Here is a 10064-nt window from a genome sequence, read left to right as displayed (position 1 = left end):
CCGCAAAAAAAAAGTCTTTAGTATTTGCTCTTTCCTCTCCATGTTTAACATGTCTTCTCTGGTTCTTGCCCTCATTGTTATTACCTTACTGAAAACACAAAAAGGGTTAAAAAGATAGATACTAGAATGCCTGCAGGCAACATTTAAAAGAGTGTGGACAGATGAAATCTTAAAATAATTTAATGATATCTTTCTAAGATTTCTTGGGATTTGAGCTCCTTTATAACATTTAGCAGAAAAACATTTAATTGCTCTCATTTACTTAAATTGGTTCTCATTTTAATTTCTTAATCTGCATGAAGTTTCTCAGGATCAGTAAGTAATTCAAACTCTGGAAGAAGGTCAGAATAATTGAATCATCTGCCCTGAATGGCCCACCTAAAAAGAGAAGGAAAATGAGTAATTTAGTAGTGGAGAAAAGGAAATATTAAATTTTGATATATATTGCATGTTCAAGGATATCAGCCTTAATTCCCATGGCCAGTGTCCAGAAGAACAGTAGTAGCCTATCAAATGCACATTGGGTTTAATTGGTTACTCCATTAAAAAAATATTATTGACTGCTGCGTGTCATGATAACATGATGTTCAATTAGATCTTTCTTCAGCTTATATTTTTTCAGACTGCATTTCTAATAATTTTAGTCAGACTTCATAGGGTGGTCCACCTTGCCCCTAAAATGATTTTTACTTTTTCTAGCACATTTTCCAGTATCATTATATTTTTCTTGAGTAAGCCAGCTATTTCACTGTTTCTCAGGGAACAAGCCAAGGACTGCCTACATCAGAAACATCTGGAGTCTTGTTAAAATTGTACACTTCTAGGCCTAGCCAAAGGCTGTTGGAGAACGTGTATTTACAGTAAACACATTAGATGGTATTTACACCCACTAAAATTTGGGAACCACTGAACTATTGGATGATGCTGAAGGGGCAACGAGACCCAGACCACTGACCTTCACTTCTCTAGACAAGCAAAATAGTGGCTGCCCTTTTCTTCATCCAAGGCAGAGTTTCTAGTTCTTGAGAGTCAAATAACAGAGAGTTACGACTCTGGATCAGTTTTAGAGTAAGGCTGTCAGTTAAAACACAGGATGCCAGGTCAATATAAATTTCAGATAAACAGCAAATAATTAGTATATGTAGGTCCCAAATTCTGCATGGGATGTACTTATATTAAAAATTATTTGTTGTTTATCTGAAATTCAAAATACTGGTTGTCTTATATATCAGTTAAATTTTTATTTTATTTTTAAAATTTATTTATTTATTTTTGGCTGCATTGGGTGTTCATTGCTGCATGTGGGCTTTCTCTAGTTGCGGGGAGCAGGGGCTACTCTTCATTGCATTGCGTGGGCTTCTATTGTGGTGTTTTCTCTTGTTGCAGAGCACGGGCTCTAGGGCTCGTGGGCTTCAGTAGTTGTGGCTCAAGGGCTTGGTTGCTCCGCACCATATGGGATCTTCCTGGAACCAGGGCTTGAACCCATGCCCCCTGCATTGGCAGGCAGATTCTTAACCACTGCACCACCAGGGAACCCCTCATGTGTATACTATCAGACGCTATCTATAGTGTCTGGCATATATTAAAATCTCAATAAGATGTAGCTTTTATTGTTATTGCTATTGCTAATAGTACATTGATATAATATAGTAATATACAAGTTAAAGGGATGGTCTAAGCCTATTTAACAAATATTGTCGGTTAGAAATTAACAATATATTTTTAGATAGCACATTAATGGAGTTTAAAAATCAGCATGTTCAATATTCCACTTTCTGTTCACTACCATCTTCTTATGTTTGGTTCTTTACCATCATTGTATCACTAATTTAGGAACAAAGTGTGTGACTCGATGTATTTTTCACTCAAGACTCCCTCTTGTGGTTGTTTTACAATTGATTCCGAAAATCTAAGCATTATGCTACTTATTTTTTTTTTAAATATTTGCTAAAATCTTTAACATAAATTGAGGTAAGTTCATTATATTTTTCTGTATCAGACAGCATTTCAATAATTAAAATTAATATTGTCAATGTATTTCATTCCAACTAAACGTGTATGCATATGTTTTTAGTTTCTCCTTTTCCTGTTCACTTAAAAAATCATTTTGGGGGCTTCCCTGGTGGCGCAGTGGTTGAGAGTCCACCTGCCGATGCAGGGGACACGGGTTCGTGCCCCGGTCCGGGAAGATCCCACATGCCGTGGAGCGGCTGGGCCCGTGAGCCATGGCCGCTGAGCCTGCGCGTCCAGAGCCTGTGCTCCGCAACGGGAGAGGCCACACCAGTGAGAGACCCGCGTACCGCAAAAAAAAAAAAAAAAATAAAAATAAAATTTTTGTTGAAATAATTATTTTTTATAAATCATTATGATGAATATTGGAAGTTATACAGAATCTTGGTATCTTATAAGTAAGGAATGAGTATGCCATGCAGTCTCATATGTCAACTAATTTGTTCATTTTTGAGGAAGTTTCCTACAAAGTAATTGTTTGTCTACGGGCAAATGGGTAAACATGGGGTTTAATTTTGCAATAAGACATACTTTTGAAGTGCTTTTGTAGGCCTATGCAATATTTTGGGGACTTAGTTATTTACAATGAGTGTATTTTTTCTAGAATGCATAAACATTATGAAAAGCACATTTTACGTTCTAAATTATTATATATTTCTGAGTATAGACATAGAAATAACTCAAAATAAATATAAATCTCAAATATATAATGTTGAAAGAAATAAGAGTTGCAGAATTAAATGTAAAAAATGATACTAATATGTGTGTAAAACAAGCAAGTCAATACTACACAATATTGATGGATGTATTTAGGACATAGTAAGGGTACAAAGCCATGTGAGGAAATGATACCCACCAAACGTGGAACAATGTTGACCTTCATATATGTCATGAGCAGAGGTGGACTGAGTTCAAAGTGGGTGGCATGATGAGCTTAATCATATCTGTTCTACTTTATGTTTCAAAAAATAGAGAGATCTGAAGCAGATATGGCAAAATATTGAGATTTAATAAGGCTAGTGTTGATTATATACAGATATTCATTATGTCATTATGTAAAATTTTCTGCATGCTTGGAATATTCCATTTATAATGAGATGGGCAGAATTCTTGGTCACTGTCTCCCATCACACTCACATCTCATTGGCCAGGAGCTGGATAACCAAGCCACGGAGGGGTCATGGTGGGGAAGTAGCCCCTTGATGGGAGTCTAGAGACAAACACACCAACACGTGGGCTTCAGAGAGGCTGCTCAGGCACAGTGGGGAGAAGTCTGTGACTAATCTAGTTATTCTGCTTGGTGACTCAGAAATCTTAGAGTGAATGGGGTGTGTGTATGTGTGTGTGTGTGTGTGTTGGGGTGGACCAAAGAAGAGAATTTGGGACACATGTTTATGGAACAAGGATGAGGTGATGATGGTCCTGTGGTACCAAGAAGTTAAGACTGCCTGGGCCTAAAATTTCCACATGGAACCCCCTTGGGAATGGTGACACCATCAGATGGACTATAATGTATTGTTCTTATTTTTCACATGGGAGAACTGGCTCTTTCTCCTACAAACCTAACGTTGTCCAAATGGGTAGTATAAAAGGATGACTTAAGATATGGTCCTGTTTTCCCTGGTAGAGCTCACAGTTCAAGGTTAGGGACTGACAAGAAAACAAGCCATTGTCATCCAGTTCTGTAGGTGTTGTGCTGGCGGGCATGGCAACAAGCAGGTGTTGGGAAAAATCTTTGCATCAACATATAGTGCATGATTTTTCCTGTGACTCACAGCAGTATTTTACTTCGGAAATCCACGAATTTTATTTCTCTGCTAGTAGCCTTCAGTCTTTATTCTTAACACTATACTCCAAGTAAAAATAGACTGAGAATAAAATAATCAAGTCAGAAAATTTGAACAGACACTTTTAAGAAGTTTATACAAAATATAATTTAACTTAAAAAGTTTCCTCTTGAGAATATATAACTCTTCAGGTAATTTTTAGCCCTTCAAGTTACGATGTTACCATATATCCATGGCAATAAAAAACACATTTTGTTTTACAGTATGAACTTCTTTCTAACACTGCTTCTTGTATTAATTTCAAGTCTATGAGATAAATGAAAAGGACTTTTCACTTCTTCATAATTTTATTCTCTTTTCAATTTTTTCCTGTTATATTTCTCTGTACATATGATGACACAAAATATGTAATTCCCAAAATTATGTTAAACAAGTGCTGCATATATGTATTAGAAAGATTTTACAATTTTTGAAGACATGTAAAATCTTATCAAAGTTATCTGCTTTTAGACACAGTGTAAAATACTTTAATTACATAGGGAAAAATTCTAACAGCCAATTCTACCTTTTAATCTCCTGCTTTCATCACATGGCTTAAGCTAATGATGGCTGAGTTATCAGAGCAGAGGTTAAAAGGATGGACTACTCCAAGTTGTCTTCTTTGTGTCTTGAACATTGTAAGTCACCCATGATTCTCAATATGATTTATTGGGTTGACAAGAAAACAAAACAAAACATTTCTTCAGAGTCCACACTTGTGTAAATAAAGTGTAGCATTTCAGTCCTACGGATATCTCTGTGTCTTGGATTCTTTTAAACAAACCCTTTAAAGGAGTTGTTTTAGGATTTTCATCAAAACAAGAGTACCTTCTAAACAAAGTGTGTAGTTACTTTGAAGGGCTGCTCTAAGATTTTAAAGGGATTTTCTTGAAGGGAAGACCTGGGGAGAGGAAACGGAGCATTTGAGATGCAAAAATCTTGGCAGATATAGTGTGAAAGTAAGTATTATTTATACCACCTATTAGAAAAAATTATTTGAATGAATTTTGCTTTAAAAGTAAATTATTTTATCCAGGTAGCACATAATGTGAATGTTTCTTAATTGGATTAAGCTAAAGAGTTAGAGTAAAAATGAATAAAGAAATGAATTAGCAAAATTCCCTGTTAGCCTTTTTCCTGAGGCACACTTCCCAAACTTCAGGGTCATCATCCCCATAAAACAAATGATAGGAATCTCTAGAAATCTCTGTGACCTTGAGTCTCAGATTTGTCATTTTATATTCTGTGCTTTTTGTATCATGCAGAGGAAAACATCTTTTGGGAATCATTTGGCCACTGATATATACTATAGAAATATCAGTTTTGGAACTTCCCTGGTGGTGCAGTGGTTAACAATCAGGCTGCCAATGTAGGGGACATGGGTTCGATCCCTGGTCTGGAAAGATCCCACGAGCAAGGGAGCAACTAAGCCTGTGTGCCACAACTGCTGAAGCCCTTGCGCCTAGAGCCCATGTTCCACAACAAAAGAAGCCACTTCAACGAGAAGCCCTCGCGCTGCAATGAAGAGCAGCCCCTGCTTGCCACAACTAGAGAAAGTCCGCACGCAGCCAAAAAAAAAAAAAAAAGAGAGAAGTCTCAGTTTTGTTTCAATACAAACTTTTTTTATAGGAAAAGAAAAGGACGTTAGTCTGTCTTAGCCGAGGAAGGAAACTTAATGACAAAGACAGCAGCTGTGTTCTTTCACGGAGCTTTCTTTTCTAGTGTTATTAGCTTTACACATAATAGTAATTTTGATAGTTACAGACAAACCAGAAAAATCTCTCTAGTCTTTAATTTCACAAAAGACAGTACTACCTGACAATATTTTTATGAATAAATAAGGTGGTTTTCTTTTGTACAATGAAGTTTATTTTATAAGACCATAGCTTCATAGGCCCATATTGGTTTTGTTTATCCTGGCTCTGGAGAAGGGGCCTGTGCTCTGTTCCTGATAAATTTCCTCTTGTTTTCAGTTATGACAGATATTCCTTTGAATATGGTGTATGAAAATGTTCTAGCATCAAACCAAGGATATCTAACCTTATTTATGTCTGTATTCTGTCCTTAAACACAAACAGCTGTGCACACATACATCTGTCTCACGTCTGACCAAGTACTGCTGTCCAGGACTTCATATACACAAATAAATGTTCCTTGTTTTATGGGAAATTGTGGCTGGCACAGCAGGAGTTTCAAAACCCACATGCATTTTTCAAATCTTACTTGCACAAACAAAAAGAGGAAAAATACAGACTAGCCAGGTTTGGAATTGCTGACTTTTAGTGTGAGTACAGAATGGCTGAAGAATCCCTATTTTGACCAAAAAAAAAAAGTAAAGAGAGCATGTATAAAAAAATTACAGTTTGTCAAATCTTTTAGAGCCTAAGTTATGCCTTGGTAAAGAAAAAGTAATTCTAAAGTCTTCATTAGGGCTGCTTTCTGTATGACCCTGGAAAAGCAACTTACTGACTGATCATTACTAAGAGCAGATGAGCAAAATCTTCGATAAATTTCTTGGTTCCATTATTAAATACTTTGAGAAGTCACAGGCCAAGCAGAGATTTAAGAAGTTCCTCATTCTGATGATAAGATTAGGAGATATGTCTACTTTATTTCATTCATTATGTTTGTGTGTGTTACCTAATTTTCTATAATGAACACGAACCACTTTTATAATCAGTTTAAAAAGTTATTAAAAAATAATTTCCAGGCTTCCCTGGTGGCGCAGTGGTTGAGAGTCCGCCTGCCGATGCAGGGGACACAGGTTCGTTTCCCGGTCTGGGAGGATCCCACGTGCCGCGGAGCGGCTGAGCCCGTGAGCCATGGCCACTGAGCCTGCGCGTCTGGAGCCTGTGCTCCGCAACAGGAGAGGCCACAACAGTGAGAGGCCCGTGTAACGCAAAAAAAAAAAAAAAAAAAAAAAAAAAAATTCCCATTTTGCCTTGAGGTTGATAAGTCAAACTATATTAAAGGCTATGGATAGCTTTTTAAAAAATACATATATTATCATATTAGTATACTTTAAAAAATGTTTTGTTCATTGTTTCACCTTATCTGGAAAAAAAGAGTCACCCTACCCTGGAGAATTAATTTCAAAATGAAATGAAAATGAAAGCAAGTGGCAGAATATATTGCCACCAATGGAGAAGCCAAGAAAAGCTCCTGGAAAATGCTACCAAGTTTGTGATCTTTGGCATACTTCCAGTTATGTGATAGAATATGGCTCTGTTTTGTTTGGGATACTCATTTATAAATTAATTTGTCTATACCTGTTAAAGTCAAGTAACATATCTAGGGAAATTTGAAGTCTTTCTTAAGAATTCATAAACTTTTTCTATTCTGATTGCCAGTTCAAGATGACAGATAGAAAACATGTGTTCAACTTACCTTCCTCTTCAACCCAATTAAATTACAGAAAAAGGTGTACTAAAGAAAATAATTGCATAACAGCACAGGGCCATCAGTGGTCCAGAGGCTATGAGGAATCCCAACTGAAAGATGGATGTGAAACTGAAATTTTTCTGAAGAATTAACCAGTGGGAACTCACTCTTCCTGATAGAGCCTCTAACATGTCTGTTTGGGACAGTCATGGGAAGAATGAGAAGGCCGTAATTTGGTTAAAGGACTGCCTGCTTAAGAACAGGGAATGATTAAAGACAAACCCAATCTGACTCCAACCCCAACTTTCATGGGTGCAAAGATCTTAAGAGCAAGCTAAACAAACCTCTTTGAAAAGGGATTAAAATCTATGTGAGAGGAGGGCAAGGTGGTTAGTGGGGTTGGTGGGGGTTGCTGATTCCACTCCTTCCACTTGCCAGCTCCCAGCCCATACTGTGCAGAAGAAAGCTTGCCAGCTGGACACTCGAGAACATCCAACTCTGGAGAAAACAGAGATAATTCGGAAGAAAGGGTAATGTGTATCTGTGCATGTGTAGTGATAATTTTTAATATATAGATCCTGAAAGAGGAAGAATCTTCTTCCTTTAAGATTTCAAGCCATAACTAAGCAGGCTTGGAGAGACCAGCTCCACAGCTTCCACCAGTGAAGCAAGACCCAACCTCGAATATCCCTCTTATGTAATTAATGTTATCTTTATGAAAATAATTTGATTAGAAGTACATTTCAAAGCAGAAATAGAGACACAGACATAGAGAACAAATGTCTCTACCAAGGGGGAAAGGAGGGTGGTGGGATTAATTGGGAGGCTGGGATTGACATATATACACTACACAGATAATTAATGAGAACCCACTGTATAGCACAGGGAACTCTACTCAGTGCTCTGTGGTGACTTAAATGGGAAAGAAATCCAAAAACGAGGGGATATATGTATACGTATATGTATGGCTGATTCATTTTGCTGCACAGCAGAAACTGACACAGCAGTGTAAAACGACTATACTCCAATAAAAAAAAACCCAACAAAAAAAACAAACAAAAAACAAAACCAAAATAGATAATTGACAATGTCTATATAAAATAAGCTATGAACACAAACATTTAGGTTCTCTCCTTCCCCAAGAACATGAACCTTAAAGCAAGACTGCCTGAGTTCAAATTCTATTTTAACCACATACTAGCTGAGTGACCTTAGAGAAGCAGCTTAAACTCTCTGTCCTTAGTGTCCTCATCTTTGATTAGCTGTAATAAGTGCACACACAACATAGATATTTGTGAGGATTGGATGAGCTAATATAAAGTACTTATAGATCAGACCCTGGCCCATAGTACTCACTATGTAAGCATCTACTATTTAGATTATTATTATGAAAAAAAGGAAGAAGTTGATACAAATATTAGGGAAATTTTTGAAGGATATGAAATACAAAACAAAATCTTCACTTGCATGAAAATTTAAGTATTTCTTTTTGATAAAATACAGGTGGGGTGAGATCAAAACACAGCATTAGGAACTAACTTGCAACTCTTTTCTCTGAGGAATAGCAAAACAAGGAAGAAATAAATCAAGAAGATCTTTATATATAGCACCTGAGTCATCTGCCTAAATTAGATGAGTTGAGACCTGGACATGCAGGAGGCCACAGGCAGTTGAAAGCCAGATCATTTGGCTTAGTTTTATGGTTATATTCTAATGTTATTTATTCTTCCACTCATTCATCCATTCATTCAGCAAATGTATGGTGAGTCTCTACAGTGTGTTAGGCACTATGCAAAACACTGAGCTTACCACACAGAACTTACAGTCTAATGAGGGAGTTAGACATTACAGAAAACATACTTATTACAAATGATAAGTATTATGAAGGAAAGAATAGGACATAGTAGTAATGAAAACTGTGTTTACTGGTGCAGGGATAGACAAAACAGTGGGACAACATAGAATAAAAAACCGAATCCACACATCTTTGGAAACTTGATAAATATCAGGTCTAGCTTTATCAATGGATGGATAAAGGAAAGACTGTTCAATATATTTTATCAGAATAGTTTGTTATCCAGATTGGGAAAAAATGGAATCATATTAGTACCTCTTACAATATATAAAATAAATTCTAGGAGATTGGTGGCCAAAGTGTGAAGAAAGCAAAACTTTGATACTAGAAATAGAATAAAAATTTAAATATATATATATTTATGGCCTTTATATAGGAGACATTTCTTAGGTCACAAAGATCATAGATCATAAAAAAATCAATGAAGATGACAATATAAAAACATGAATTTTTAGTACAATCTATAAAGTTCTTATATCTAGAAAATATAAATACATAACAAAAAACTATAAATACATAAAAAAATGAAAAACAATACAATAAAAAATGGTCAAATCTCACTAATAGACAATTCAGAAAAAAAATGAAAGAATAACCCAAAAGGAGATCCTAGAGAACTTTGGAATCTTCTGATTATCTTGTAAACAAAGTCATCTCTCACCATCAATGGTTATTCTTACCAACATACTTGGGAAAAGATGTTTAACCTCATTAGTGTCTCTCTAGCCTCAGGCCACCAGGAACATACCTAGAATTGAACGATTTGGGTTTCTTACTTGTTGCACTGGAGGAGAACACTCACTATGGTGAACTGAGAGGCATCTCAGTGAGAGAGGGTCAGAGAGAACTTGTTATGGATTGAGGCTTCTGTAGATGCTATGGGGGAGGATGTAAGAAGTGGGGCTTTGCTCTGAATGGGATGTTATTTGGAAGTGGAGTAACTGTATGATTATTTTGTTAAATCTTATATAGAAGGAGGGAAGTCTAGGATG

This window comes from Leucopleurus acutus (assembly GCF_964270905.1).
Source record: "Leucopleurus acutus genome assembly, chromosome: 11".
NCBI classification, from domain to species: Eukaryota; Metazoa; Chordata; class Mammalia; order Artiodactyla; family Delphinidae; genus Leucopleurus; species Leucopleurus acutus.
The sequence above is the reverse complement of the archived record's forward strand: the minus strand, read 5'-3'. Positions refer to the sequence as shown.